We start from the raw sequence: 15,504 nt of genomic DNA on the forward strand, positions 1-15,504 counted from the left end.
CACACAGTCAGTCCGCTGAGGCGGGAATTGAACCTAGGGCTCTGGCGCTGTGAGGCAGCAGTGCTAATCTTGTGCCATCATGCCAACCGCTGCAGACCATTTGGATTAGGTAGACACTGTTGTTAGGAAGGGAATTTGATCCATTGACATTGAAGGAACAGTGGCATACTTCCAAGTTTGAATTTTAAGTGGCTTGGGGAGATGCTTGTAGATTGTGGTGCTGCTATCAATCTGCTGCCCTTGTCCTGCTACAGAGGAACCTCGATTATCCGAATACCTATCATCCGAAAATCAGATTATCTGAAGGAGATCCCGAGGTCCTCATAGAAACATTACATCAAAGACCTGTTTCCAACAGTGATCGCATCTTTTGTTAACAGTAATTAAACAGGCACTGTCTCTAAATGACTGACCTCCCGGCCTCTGTCTCTGCCCACACTTTCCTGGGAATTCTTCAGAGGGATGTACCCTAACCCCACCCCCCCTGCTTCCCCAGATGATCTCTTGAACAGGGTAAAGGTGGAACCTGTCAAAAAGTTGCATTAAAAAGTTGTGTGTGTGTGTACACGCGCTCTGTTTGGAGACTTACCCTACAAAGGCAGTAGTAGCAGCAGCAACTATTGTTGATGTATAGTCCAGCTGCTCTGGAGAAGGGGCAGGGGTGTGATGTTGGATGGGGTTAGGGGAGGGGGCGGAGGGGTTTGGACAGGGTTGGGGCGTCTGGACAGGGTTGGGGTGTCAGCGTTGGACAGGGTTGGGGGGGTAGGAACAGAGTTCTGAGGGCAGGGGGTGTTGGAAGGAGTTTGAGGGAGCAGGCGGGAGTGGTACTGGACGGGGGTAGTGGGCGGTGGTGGGGGCAGGGGCTCACGCTACGTGCTGCTGCAGTCTCCTGAATGAGGAGCAGACTTTAAAAACGCTGAGCCCCAGAGGAAATCAATGAAACGAATAATCGATTATCCAAACGAAATAGTACCTGTCCATCTCATTCGGATAATCAAGGTTCCCCTGTAATAGATAATCAGCGATTTGGGACATGCTGTCAAAGCCGCCTTGGTGAATGTCTGCAGTCCATCTTAGATACAGTACACACCGCTGTTACGCTCGTGATGGAGGGAGTGAATGGTTTTAAATGTTTTGCTTCTAAATAAATTAATTTGTTAGAACACTCCTTAGACTTTCCTGATGATACAAAGCCCAACATAAATGCAAGATTTCCTTATACTTACTTCATTTGCTTTAAAATCTTTCTGATCTACAGATTTGCTTGCATAGCAAGTCAATCCGCAGTGAAGAAGACCTATGGGTGCTTTGAAATTTTGTTGTATTTTACAAAACTCACTATCAAAATATTGTTGCTGTATCCTGCCTTGCACTGTTATAGATATCAGGAATTCAAGAGTTTTTTTTAAAGTATGCACGCTAGCTTGCTGAGCTTGAAGGTTTGGTTTTAGATGTTTCGTCTACATAGTAGGTAACATAATCAGTGAGAGTCTCCAGTGAAGCGCTGGTGGTATGTCCCGCCTCTCTTTTTAAAGGTGTTGAGTTCTTAAGGTGGGTAATGTTATTTCCGGCTTTTTCAAGGGAAGGTAGATAGGATCTAAATCGATGTGTTTATTGGTGGAGCTCTGATTAGAATGCCATGCCTTTAAAGAATTCCTGTGCATGTCTTTGTTTCGCCTGTCCTAGGATGTGTGCGTTTTCCCAGTCAAAGTGGTGTCCTTCTGTGTCTGTATGCATAGAAACTAGTGATAGTGAATCGTGGGTTTTGGTGTTGGTTTTGGTTTTGGCCAGTTGGTGTTCATGAATCCTGGTGGTAAGTTTCCTGCTAGTTTGTCCGATATATTGTTATAGTTCTTGCATGGTAACATGGTTAGTTTTACTGGTAGTATCTAATAGATCCTTTAGGTTCATTTGTCGCTATTAAGTGCGTTGGTAGATTTGTGGGCTACCATGATGCCAAAGGGTCTGAGTAGCCTGGAAGTCATTTCTGATATGCCTTTGATGTAAGGTAATGTGGCTAAAGTTTTTGGTTGTGTTGTGTCTGCTTGGTTGGGTTCGTTTCTGAGGGATCGGCGGATTGTGTTTACTGGGCACTCGTTTTTCTTGAAAACATTGTGTAAATATTTTTCTTCTGTTTTTTCTAGTACTTGGATGCTGCAGTGCGATGTAGCTCATTGAAATAATGTCCTGATGCAGCTCCATTTGTGGGTGATGGGATGATTGCTTCTGAAATTAAGTATTTGATCTGCGTTTGTTGTTTTTCTGTAGACGCTGGTTTGAAGCTCCCTGTTAATTGTATGTTCAACTGTCACGTTTAGGTGTATGTTGTCATTCTCCTCCTCTTGACAAAAGTGTCATCTATTTAGTGGACGTAAAGTTTGGATTGGATAGGTGGGAGGACAGCTTGTTCAAGTCTCTGCATTACTGATTCCGGTCTCATAGATATTGGTGACCCCACAAGCGTTCAATTGTTTGGAAGTTTTGTTATTGAATATGATGTGGGTGGTGAGGTACAAGTCAACTAGCTTGGAGGATGTTGTGTTTGCTGATGAATTTGGTGCTGTCAGGTGTTTGTGGTCCTGGCTTTCCTAGTAGTGATACCAGTGTTTCTTTGGCCAGGTCGAGGTTAATTGATGTGCAGACCATTATTTCGTCGTCTTCTATCTTGTTGTGTACGATGGTGCTCAGGAATTTTTGGGTGTAATGAATAGAGTGATGTGAATCTTTAAATAAGTGTTTTAGTTTTTGGTGGAGTTCTTTGGCTAGTCTGTATGTTGGTGTACCACGTAGGAAGACTATGGTCAAAGGGGGCACCAGGTTTGTGTATTTTTAGTAATCCATAAAAGTATGGTGTGTTGGATCAATCTGGTTTCGTGTTTTGGATGTCTGTCTTGTTTAATTCTCCTGATCTTTTAAGTTCTGTTAAAAAGGATGGAATTCTGTTTAGTTGTTGTGGGGTCGGGTCTATTGCCACCTGCTGGTAAGTTGCATATATCTGCAAACAGAGCATTTGCCTTTTAAGACAGTCAGATTTTTAAAAAAAAAGTCATGTGTCCCTTGTCTGCAGGTAGAATAATGATGTTTTTGCTATTTTTAAGTCTTTCTAAGGCTTTATTTTCTTAAGCATTAAGTGTGTTTCTTTCCTTCTCTTGGCCTGATATAGGTGCAACAGCTTGTCTTATGGTCTGCTGTATTTATTCTGAAAGACTTATTTATTTGTGCCTTTTAAATTGAATGCCATGCCTCTAAAGAATTCCCATGCATGTCTTTGTTTCGCCTGTCCTAGGGTGTGTGCTGGATTTAAAGAAAAATCTTTCAGACCGTCAACTTACTGATACAGAAAAAAAACAGTCCTAGTCAGAGGGTTAAACTACAATTACAAAGACAATTACAAAGATTCACAACACTCTATTCACTCCATTCATGAATTACTGAACACCAATGACACAAAAGATGGAAGAAAATGAAATAATGGTCTCCTTTAACATTACAGCCCTTTTCACATTATTTAACACTGACCTGGCCAAAGAAACACTGGTATCACTATTAGAAAAACAAGGACTACAACACAAGACAGCACTAACTTCATCAGCAAACACAACATCCTCCAAAGTAGTGAATTTGAGCCTCACCACCTACTTTACATTCAATAACAAAACTTCCAAACAAGTCAAAAGAACACCTATGGGATCACCAATATCAGGTCTCACAGCGGAAGTAGTAATGCAGAGACTTGAACAACCTGCCTCCCATCTATCCAACCCAAACTTTGAGTCCGCTAAGTAGATGACACCTTTGTCATCACAACACGGAACAAATTAGAGGAAACATACAATACCATCAACACTATCCTGCAGGCATAAATTTCACAAAAGAGGAGGAGAACGACAACAGACTCCCATTCCTAGACATGACAGTTGAATGTACAGTTAATGGAGAGCTTCAAAACAATATCTGCAGAAAAATAACACACATGGACCAATCATCCCAACACCCACAAATGGAGCTGCATCAAGACATTATTTCAACAAGCTCAATGACACTGCAGCACCCAATTCCTCAGAAACAAACCCAAACAAGCAGACAGAACGCAACCAAAAACCATAGTCATGCTCCCTTACATCAAAGACATATCAGAAATTACTTCCACACTACTCAGACCCCTTGGCATCGTGGTAGCCTACAAACCTGCCAACACACTTAACAGCAACTAATGAACCTAAAAGATCCATTAGATACCACCAGCAAAATTAACATCATTTACAAGATACCATGCAAGAACTATTACAAACACGATATCAGACAAACTAGCAAGAAACTTGCCACCAGTATACATGACCTCCTATCGCTAGTTTCCATACATACAGACAAAGAAGAGCACCATTTTGACTAGGACAACACACACATCCTAGGCAAAACAAAGATACAGACATGAATTCTTAGATGCATGGCATTCTAACCAGAACTCCATCAATAAACAAATCGAATTTCAATCCTATCTACCTTCCTTGAAAAAAAGAAGCGGAAATGACATCACCCACCTTATGAAACCAAGACCTATAAAAAGGAGAGCTGGGACATACTACCAACGCTTCACCAGAGACTCTCACTGATGTTGTTACCTAGTATTATGATGAAACATCTGAAAACAAACCTTAAAGCTCAGAAAGCTAACTTACATACTTATCAACCTGAGCTACAAATCTTCTCAAAAAATTTGTTTTTTTAAATTTCTTCAGAATGTTTGAAGCATATAATATGCTACCAGTCAGAACGGATTTTGGCTTAGAGGGAAACTTAAAGGTGGAGGCATTTCCATTTATCTACTTCCAAGTGGTAAAGTCTTGATTTGGAAGGGATGTCTGAGGAGCATTGGTAAGTCGCTGCAATATATTTTGTAGATGTATGAAGGGTATGAATGTTGAAGATAGTGGATAAGATGCCAGTCGAATGAGCTGCTTTATTCTCGATGGTGTTGAGCTTGAGTGTTGCTGAAAGTGGAGAATATTCCATCATAAGCCTGATTTGGTCTTTGTAGATGACAGTGAAAGGGAGAGTATTTTGCAACTGATTTCCTAGCTTCTTTGATACAGTGGTTACATGGTTGGTGCACTGACTGCTTCACTTTCTGAGAAATCAGAAAATGGTGCTGAACATTGTTCATTCATTGGCAAAATGACTTTATGCTGGTGGAAGCATCTGATGATGGTTGGCAGCTGAATGGCATTGCTGAAATCCAAGTGTTGACGTAGGAGAGGACTGCAGATGCTGGAGATCAGAATTGAAGAGTGTGGTGCTGGAAAAGTACAGCAAGTCAGGCAGCATCCAAGGAGCAGGAGAATTGATGTTTCGGGCATAAGCCCTTCATCAGGAATGAGGCTTGTGGGCAGGGGGGAGCTGAGAGATAAATGGGAGGGGGGTGAGATTTGAGAATGCGATAGATTGGTGAAGGTAGGGGAGAAGGTGATAGTTCGGAAAGGAGGGTGGAGCAGATAGATGGGAAAGTTGATGGACAGGTCACGAAGGTGGTGCCATATTGGAGACTTGGGACAGGGATAATGTGGGGAAGGGGAAATGAAGAGACTGGTGAAATCCACATTCATCCCGTGTGGTTGGTGGGTCCAAAGACGGAATATGAGGCGTTCTTCCTCTAGGCGTCAGGTGGTAAGCATTTGGTGATGGAGGCGGCCCAGGACCTGCATGCCCTTAATGGAGAGGGAGTTGAAGTGTTGAGCGACTGGGCAGGGGAGTTGGTTGGTGCGGGTGTCCCAGAGAGGTTCTCTGAAACAATCCACAAGTTGGCATCCTGTCTCCCTGATATAGAGGAGACCACATCGGGTGCAACTTATACAGTAGATAATATTGGAGGAGGTACAGGCGAATGTCTGTTGGATGTAGAAGGACCTTTTGGGACCTCGGATGGAGGTGAAAGGAGTGGTGTAGGCATTGGCTTTACACTTCCTACAGTGGCAGGGGAAGGTGTTGGGAGTGGGGTGTGGGCTGGTGGAGGGCATGGACCTGACGAGGACATCTCTCTGGAACACAGATAGGGATGGGGAGGGGAATAGATCTCTGGTACGTTTGTAGGTGGCAGAAGTGGCAGAGAATGACACGATGTATGTGGGGTTGGTGGGGTTGGTGGGGTGGAAGGTGAGGACCAGAGGGACTGTCTTTGTTGCATTGGGAGGAGTGGTGTTCAATAGCAGTGGTGCAGGAAGTGGAGGAGATGCGCTGGAGGGCATCGATGATCTCATGGGAATGGAATTTGCAATCCTGGAAGAAGGTGGCCATCTGGGATTTTTCTAAGGTGGAATTGGTTACCCTTGGAACAGATGCGGTGGAGGCAGAGGATTTGGGAGTAAGGAATGGGGTTTTTAAACAGGCGGTAGGGTGAGATGAGGTCTAGTCCAGGTAGCTATGGGAGTCGGTGGGCTTGCAGTAAATGTTCGTGGTTAGTCGGTCGCTGGAGAGGGAGAGGTCCAGGAAGGGGAGGGAGGAGTCCAAGATGGTCCAGGTGAATTCAAAAGGTTTTGGTGAAAGTGATTAACTGTTCAATCTCCTCGTGGGAGCATGAGATAGCATTGATACAGTCATTGATGTAGCGGAGGAACAAGCGGGTGGTGGTGCCAGTGTAGCTGCAGAAAATGGACTGTTCCACGTACCCAACAAAGAGGCAGACATAGCTGGGTCCCATGCAGGTGTCCATGGCTACCTCTTTGGTTTGGAGGAAGTAGGAGGATTGGAAGGAGAAGTTGTTGAGGGTGAAGGCCAGTTCAGCCAGGCGGATGAGCATTGGTTGGGTTGGCGTCAGAGGAAGAAACGGAAGGCTTGGAGGCCTTTGTTGTGGCAGATGGATGCGTACACGGATGGATGTCCGTTGTGAAGATGAAGCGTTGGGGGCCAGGTAAATGAAAATCTTGGAGGAGGCGAAGGGTGTGGGTGATGTCCTGAACGGAGATGGGGAGCTCCTGGACTAAGGGGGACAGGAAGGTATCAAGATATGCAGAGATGAGTTCAGTGGGACAGGCGCAGGCTGAGGCAATAGGTTGACCAGGGAGATCAGGCTTGTGAATCTTAGGAAGGAGGTAGAAACGGGCAGCGCAGGGTTCGGCCTAGCAGGGGTAAGCTGCAGAGACTGGGTCTCTGGCACGAGGTCCGGCTTGGAGGTCAGAAGAGAAAGGGGGAAGAGGAGGAGAGCGCTAGTTATAGGAGACTTTATAGTAAGAGGGACAGACAAGCGGTTCTGTGGACATGGGCGAGATTCTCGGATGGTTTGTTGCCTCCAGGGTGCCAAAGTCTGAGACGTCTCGGAGCGTGTCTTCAGAATCCTTAAGGGGGAGGGTGTGCAGCCAGAAGTCGTGGTGCACATTGGCACTAACGACATAGGTAGGAAGAGGGGTGGGGAGGTCATTCATGACTCAGGGAGTTAGGCTGGAAGCTAAAAGTTAGGACGGACAGAGTCGTCATCTCTGGGTTGTTGCTGGTGCCCCGTGACAATGAGGCAAGGAATAGAGAGAGTGTGCAGTTGAACACGTGGCTGCAAGGATGGTGTAGGAGGGAGGGCTTCAGATATTTAGACAATTGCACTGCATTCTGGGGAAGGTGGGACCTGTACAAGCAGGACGGGTTGCACCTGAACCAGAAGGGCACCAATATCCTGGGAGGTAGGTTTGCTAGCACTCTTCGGGGGGGGGGTTTAAACTAATTTGGCAGGGGGATGGGATCCGGACTTGTAGTCCAGCAAGTAGGTTACCTGTTTTTCAGGATGTCTAATAATGTAGGGAGGCTGTGGAGAAGGTAGCACCGACAGGGAATACTTGCGGACACAGAGATGGGTTCAAATGTGTATACTTCAACGCAAGGAGTATCAGAAATAAGGTGGATAAACTTAAGGAGTGAATTGGTACTTGGAACTACGATGTTGTGGCCATCACGGAAACGTGGATAGAAGAGGGACAGGAATGGTTGTTGGAGGTTCCTGGTTACAGATGCTTCAGTAAGATTAGGGAGGGTGGTAAAAAAGGAGGGGGTGTGGCGTTGCTAATTAGAAACGGTATAATGGCTGCAGAAAGGCAGTTCGAGGGGGATCTGCCTTTGGAGGTAGTATGGGCTGAAGTCAGAAATAAGAAAGGCGCAGTCACCTTATTGGGTGTTTACTATAGGCCCCCCAATAGCAGCAGAGATGTGGAGAAACAGATTGGGAAGCAGATTTTCCCAACAAGGGCCACAGGGTAGTAGTCATGGGTGATTTCAACTTCCCAAATATTGATTGCTGCTCTTTAGATCAACTAGATTGGACAGGGCGGTGTTTGAGCAGTGTGTCCAGGAAGCTTTTCTAACTCAGTATGTAGATTGCCCGACCAGAGGAGAGGCCATATTGGATTTGGTACTCGGTAATGAACCGGGACAAGTGATGGGCTTGTTAGTGGGTGAGCATTTTGGTGATGGTGACCACAATTCTGTGACTTTCACCTTGGTTATGGAGAGAGATAGGTGCGTGCAACAGGGTAGGTTTTACAACTGGGGGAAGGGTAAATACGATGCTGCAAGACATGACCTGAGGAGCATAAGTTGGGAGCATAGGCTGTCAGGGAAGGATGTCATTGAAATGTGGAACTTTTTCAAGGAACAGATATGACGTGTCCTTGATATGTACGTACCTGTCAGGCAGGAAAGAAATGGCCGTGTGAGGGAACCTTGGTTGACGAGGGAGGTTGAATGTCTAGTAAAGAGGAAGAAGGAGGCTTACATAAGGTTGAGGAAACAAGGTTAGACAGAGCGTTGGAGGGATACAGGATAGCTAGGAGGGAGCTGAAGGGATTAGGAGAGCTAAGAGAGGGCATGAAAAATCTTTGGTGGGTAGGATCAAGGATAACCCCGAGGCCTTTTATGCTTATGTGAGAAACATGAGATTGAGGGTAGGTCCGATCAAGGACAGTAGTGGGAAACTGTGTATTGAATCGGAGAGGTCTTGAATGAGTATTTTTCTTCAGTATGTACAAATGAGAGGGACCATATTGTTGAAGAGGAGAGTATGAAACGGACTGGTTAGCTAGAGATACTTGTTAGGAACGAATATGTGTTGGGCATTTTGAAAAACTTGAGGATAGACAAGTCCCCTGGGCCTGACGGGATATATCGTAGGATTATGTGGTAAGCAAGAGAGGAAATTGCAGAACCGTTGGCAATGATCTTTTCATTCTTCACTGTCAACGGGGGTGGTACCAGGGGACTAGAGAGTGGCGAATGTTGTGTCCCTGTTCAAAAAAGGGAATAGGGATAATCCCGGGAATTACAGGCCAGTTAGTCTTACTTCGGTGGTAGGCAAAATAATGGAAAGGGTACTGAGGGATAGGATTTATGAGTATCTGGAAAGACACTGCTTGATTAGGGACAGCCAGCATGGATTTGTGAGGGGTAGGTCTTGCCTTACAAGTCTGATTGAATTCTTTGATGAGGGTAGAGAAGTGGATGTAGTGTACATGGATTTTAGTAAGGCATTTGATAAGGTTCCCCATCGTAGGCTTATGTGGAAAGTCAGGAGGCATGGGATAGTGGGAAGTTTGGCCAGTTGGATAGAGAACTGGCTCACTGGTCGAAGTCAGAGAGTGGTGGTAGTTGGTAAATATTCAGCCTGGAGCTCAGTTACAAGTGGAGTTCCGTAGGGATCAGCTCTAGGTCCTCTATTGTTTATAATTTTTATTAATGACTTGGAAGAGGGAGTCGAAGGGTGGGTCAGTAAATTTGCAGACGATACGAAGATTGGTGGAGTTGTGGATAGTGAGGAGGGCAGTTGTCAGCTGCAAAGGGACTTAGATATGATGCAGAGTTGGGCTGAGGAGTGGCAGATGGAATTTCAACCCTGTCAAGTGTGAGGTTGTCCATTTTGGAAGGACAAATAAGAATGCAGAATACAGGGTTAACGGTAGGGTTCTTAGTAAGGTGGAGGAGCAGAGGGATCTTGGGGTCTATGTTCACAGCTCTTTGAAAGTTGCCACTCAGGTGGATAGAGCTTGTAAGAAGGCCTATGGTGTATTAGCGTTCATTAGCAGAGGGATTGAATTCAAGAGTCGTGAGGTGATGTTGCAGCTGTACAGGTCCTTGGTAAGGCCACATTTGGAGTACTGTGTGCAGTTCTGGTCGCCTCACTTTAGGAAAGATGTCGAAGCTTTGGAGAGGGTGCAGAGGGGATTTACCAGGATGTTGCCTGGAAAGGAGAATAGGTCGTACGAGGATAGGTTGAGAGTGTTAGGCCTTTTCTCATTAGAACGGCGAAGGATGAGGGGTGACTTGATAGAGGTTTATAAGATGATCAGGGGAATAGATAGAGTAGTCAGTCAGAGACCTTTTCCCCGGGTACAACAGAGTGTTACAAGGGGACATAAATTTATGGTGAAGGGTGGAAGGTATGGGGGGCATGTCAGGGGTAGGTTCTTTACCCAGAGAATGGTGGGGCATGGAATGCACTGCCTGTGGGAGTGGCAGAGTCAGAATCATTGGTGACCTTTATGCGGCAATTGGATAGGTACATGGATAGGTGCTTAAGCTAGGACAAATGTTCGGCACAACATCGTGGGCCGAAGGGCCTGTTCTGTGCTGTATTGTTCTATATTCTATGTTCACGGACAATAAGGTTGGAGTCTGTGGATGGGAGATCCTCAGAGGGGATGAGACTCCGGACTGTCTGGGAGTTGATGGTTTGGTGATGAGAGGGGAGGTCGTGGTCGAGGGGCCAGTAGGAGGTGTCTATGAGTTAGCACCTGGCTTCAGTGATGCAGAGGTCAGTGTGCCAAACTACTACTGTGCAACCCCCCAGCCTCATGACTGATGAAGGCTTATGCCCAAATTTCTCCTGCTCCTCAGATGCTGCCTGACCTGCTATGCTTTTCCAGACACGACGTTGATTCCATAAGGACTATGTGGTGGTCATGTCTACAATACTGTCATGGATGGATACATCTCTGACAAGTGGTCTGGCGAAGACGAGGTCAAGTCATTTTGGTTTTAAACATCAGGTTGACTTCCTCACTAACTACTAGGCTGCATCTGTGGCTGGTGCCTCTTAAGGACTTAGGAAGCTCAGTTCAGTAGTTATACAACTGAACCAATTTTTATGGTGGACATTGAAGTCCTCCACAGAGTACTTTCTGTTTTCTGACTGCCCTCAGTGCTTCTTCCAGCTGGTATTCATCGTGGATGAGAACTGACGAATCTCCAGGAGGAGTTAGCTGGTAAACAGCAGAGATCTTCTGTTTTAACCTGATACCATGAGACTTCAAGGGGCCCAGTGTTTACGTTGAAGACTCCCAGGGCAAGTTCTTTCCAACTATACAACAGTACCACCACCTCTGATCTGACTCCATGTGTGTAAAGCATGATTCCATTAGCACAACTATCCAGGCTATTGCTCACGTAGATGGGACTAAATAGGGCAGACTTTGTTTCCTAAAGGATATTAATAAACCAGATGGTTTTTCATAACAATCGATAATGATTGTATGGTGACCAATAGAGTTGAGTGAGACAGCACCAAAACAGACTCTTTGGTCCAATCCGCCCATGCCAAATTTCCCAAACTAAACTATTCTTGTTTGCCTGCATTCGGTCCATATCCCTCCAAACTTTTCCTATTCACGTACCTATCCAAATGTTTCTTAAATATTGCAACTATACCTGGCTCAACTCCTTTCTCTGACAGTTTATTCCAGGGCTGTTTTCTCTGAATGGTTGGAGGCTGAAGGTTGACCTTATAGAGGTTTATAAAATCATGAGCAGCATGGACAAAGTAAATAAAGTCTTTTCTCTGGGATGGCGAGTCCAGAACTACAGGGCATGGTTTAGGGCTCGAAGGGAAAAATTTAAAAGGGACCTAAGAAGCAACCCTTTCAAGCAGAGGGTGGTGCTTGTGTGGAGTGAGCTGCCAGAGGAAGTGGTGGAGGCTAGTATAATTGCAGCATTTAAAAGGCAGTTGGATGGGTAAATGAATAGGAAGGGTTTAGAGGGATATGGGTCAAGTGCTGGCAAATGGGACTAGATTAAGTTAAGATATCTGGTTGGCATGGACGAGATGGGCCAAAGAGTCTGTTGCCATGCTGTACATCTCTGTGACTCTTATACAGACCACCCTGTGTGAAAATGTTGCCCGTCAGGTCCCTTTTAAAACTTACTCCTGAAAAATATGCTCTCTAGTTTTTAACACCCCTATCCTACAGAAGCAACCATTGCTATTCACCTTATCCAAGCCTATGATTTATAAACCTCTAAGGTCATCCCTCAATCTCCTACGCTGCGGTGATAAAGTCCCAACCTATCCAGCGTTTCCACATGACTCAAACCTTCTCGTCCTGGTAATATCCTTGTCCATCTTTTCTGCACTCTCTCCAATTTAATAGTATCCTTCCTTAAGCAGGATGGCCAGAATTGTACACAGTACTCCAAAAGTAGCCTTACCAATATCATGTGTAACTGCAACATGATGCCTAACTCCTATACTAACTGGTCTGAGCAATGAAGCCAATCGTGCCAAACGTCCTCTTTGTCATCCTGTTTACCTTTGATGTAACTTTCAAAAAACAATGTACCTGAATGCCTAGGTCACCCTGTTTGGCAACACACCCTAGGGCCCTACCATTAACTGTATTAGTCCTGCCTTTGTCGGTCTTACCAAAATGCAACACCTCACATTCATCCAAATTAAACTCATCTGCCATTCATCAACCCATTTACCCAATTGTTCAAGCTCCCTTTGTAATTTTAGATAACCTGTCCACTATACCTCCAATTTTGGTGCCTAAATTCTAATGCAACTTTTTATATAAATGACAAACCGAGACTAGTATTTTTAATTCCAGATTTTGATTAGTTCGATTTAAATTTCACCAGCTATTGCCATGGGATTTGAACTCATGTCCCCAGAGTATAAGTCTCGGGCACTGAATCCTAGCCCTTTTAATCCTGTACAGTTATGCCAACACCTCACCCTAACTTCATTAGTGACGAAGAAAATAGCTGGATTTTAAAACTGTCACAAGTCACAATTATTGTGATGGTTGCACACTGATTTGTTTGAGCATGTATAGCTTTGCTGATTTGCTAGGTGCTACAAATGCAATGAAAAGAAATAAGTTTTAAAAAATGTCAAGAAAATAGCAAATTATTGTCCTGTGTTCACTGCCTCAACATCTGTGGTTGAATGACTAATTCCAGAGAATTATAAACTTTGTTTGGCTTCAATTCATTTTGGCATTTGTATAGTTATTTATATGGTTATTTGTATAGTTATAAAATAATAAGTTATTTTAAAAATGTCAAGTAGAAAGTTTACTTAACAATTTACTTAACAGTGAAACCAAGAAAAAGTGTCCTAAAGATTTGATTAGATTAGATTAGATTAGACTTAGATTAGACTTACAGTGTGGAAACAGGCCCTTCGGCCCAACAAGTCCACACCGACCCGCCGAAGCGCAACCCACCCATACCCCTACATTTACCCCTTACCTAACACTACGGGCAATTTAGCTTAGCCAATTCACCTGACCCGCACATCTTTGGACTGTGGGAGGAAACCGGAGCACCCGGAGGAAACCCACGCAGACACGGGGAGAACGTGCAAACTCCACACAGTCAGTCGCCTGAGTCGGGAATTGAACCCGGGTCTACAGGCGCTGTGAGGCAGCAGTGCTAACCACTGTGCCACCGTGCCGCCCACTAAATTTGATATTAAACTAATTTGTTGAAACATTTTCTGATATTCTTAACAATTTCAGTGGAGAGAGATGGCTTTAAGGGAGTTAATAAGATCATAAGTAGTGGGCGGCACGGTAGCACAGTGGTTAGCACTGCGGTCTCACAGCGCCTGAGACCCGGGTTCAATTCCCAACTCAGGCGACTGACTATGTGGAGTTTGCACGTTCTCCCCGTGTCTGCGTGGGTTTCCTCCGGGTGCTCCGGTTTCCTCCCACAGTCCAAAGATGTGCGAGCCAGGTGAATTGGCCATGCTAAATTGCCCGTAGTGTTAGGTAAGGGGTAAATGTAGGGGTATGGGTGGGTTGCGCTTCAGCGGGTCGGTGTGGACTTGTTGGGCCGAAAGGCCTGTTTCCACACTGTAAGTAATCTAAAAAACAGAAGTAGGCCATTCAGCCCCTCAAGCCTTCCACCTTTCAATAAGAAGATGGCTGATCTGACATTCTCACATCTACTTTCCTGTCTTTTCCCTGTAACAATGCACAAACCTCAGAGGCTTTTTCTCATCAGTCTTACACTGGTGCCCCTTCAGTCTGAGACAATGCCTTCCGGTCTTAGACTCTCATGAGGGAGAACATCCGTCTGTATTCATCCTATCAAGTCCCTTGAGAATCCTATCACATGACCTGGGATGGGGTGGACGGAATGGATGGACAACTGTAACTAAGGTTAAAGAATGTGTTTTTTTTATAGTTTTATATCACTTCCTTTCAAAATACGGTGGCAAATTGGAGAGATGTGCAAGTTGATGATGTAGATGTAGTCCAGCAGATGTAGAGAGTAAGAGTTGGAAGCAATGCAGTCTCTCATTCCATCAATTAAGGCTAAAATATACAGGTGGAGGTCAGTGGTTGAATGGCAACTTGACCATATCTAAAGAGAGACTTGGGTGGAGAGGTAGCATGCAACAGTGGCATGCCTGAGTGCTTTGGAGACTGGTGGGCACCGCAAGGACTATAGTGCATTATTTTGGCAAAAGTAACAATTTAATTTTAAACTCATTTTGAACATTTTATTTTGCTACAGTTCAACATTTAAGGGGTTTATATTTTAATTTAGCTTAATTTGATTTAATTGGCTAAATTAAATGTTTATTAAAAGTATAAAAAGTATAAATCTGTTAAAAGACTACAGGGAAGTCAGAAGTCAAAATTATAATATTTCACTGTGAATAAAACTATGGCAAACAAAGATTAGTCCTTAATAAAAATCAAAAGAACTGCAGATGCGATAAATCAAAAACAAAACAGATTGCTGGAAAAACTCAGCATGTCTGGCAGCACCCAGAGCTAATACTTTAGGACAAAGGACCCTTCCTCAATGTGGAAAGGTCATTTGACTCAAAATGTTAACCGTTTCTTTCCACAGATGCTGCAAGACCTGCTGAGCTTTTCTAGCAAAGACTCATCCTGGTTTCTTCCTTCACCAACTGTCTGTGTATCAGAAGTATATAATCTTATTATTACTTTCAACCTTTGTAAGCATCCTCATAAGATGTCAATCGGAATTCAGAGCTTCAGTCTCCTGTGTGGATTTCCTCACACAGAGGCAGAAATGTCAACAATGAAGACAAAGATTCATTCTATTTGAGATAATTCTCTCACAAATTAGCAAATCCAATTCTGAAGAACAGTCAGATCGAACTTGAAGCCTTAACTGTTTCTCTCTCCACAGATGCTGTCAGACCTGAGCTTCTCCAGCACGTTGTTTTATCATTTATAAATAGAATGACATTTTGCTTTGCGTCCCTTCCTTTCCTTG

The 15,504-nt window shown here is 44.4% G+C and overlaps 1 protein-coding gene across 1 annotated transcript in view; it reads right to left on the bottom strand.

The window, feature by feature from the left end:
- Positions 1 to 15,504, bottom strand: part of lrp12 (low density lipoprotein receptor-related protein 12) — an 83,789-nt gene that overhangs the window by 34,379 nt on the left and 33,906 nt on the right. The window lies entirely within an intron of this gene.

This window comes from Hemiscyllium ocellatum, chromosome 4, assembly GCF_020745735.1.
Source record: "Hemiscyllium ocellatum isolate sHemOce1 chromosome 4, sHemOce1.pat.X.cur, whole genome shotgun sequence".
NCBI lineage: Eukaryota > Metazoa > Chordata > Chondrichthyes > Orectolobiformes > Hemiscylliidae > Hemiscyllium > Hemiscyllium ocellatum.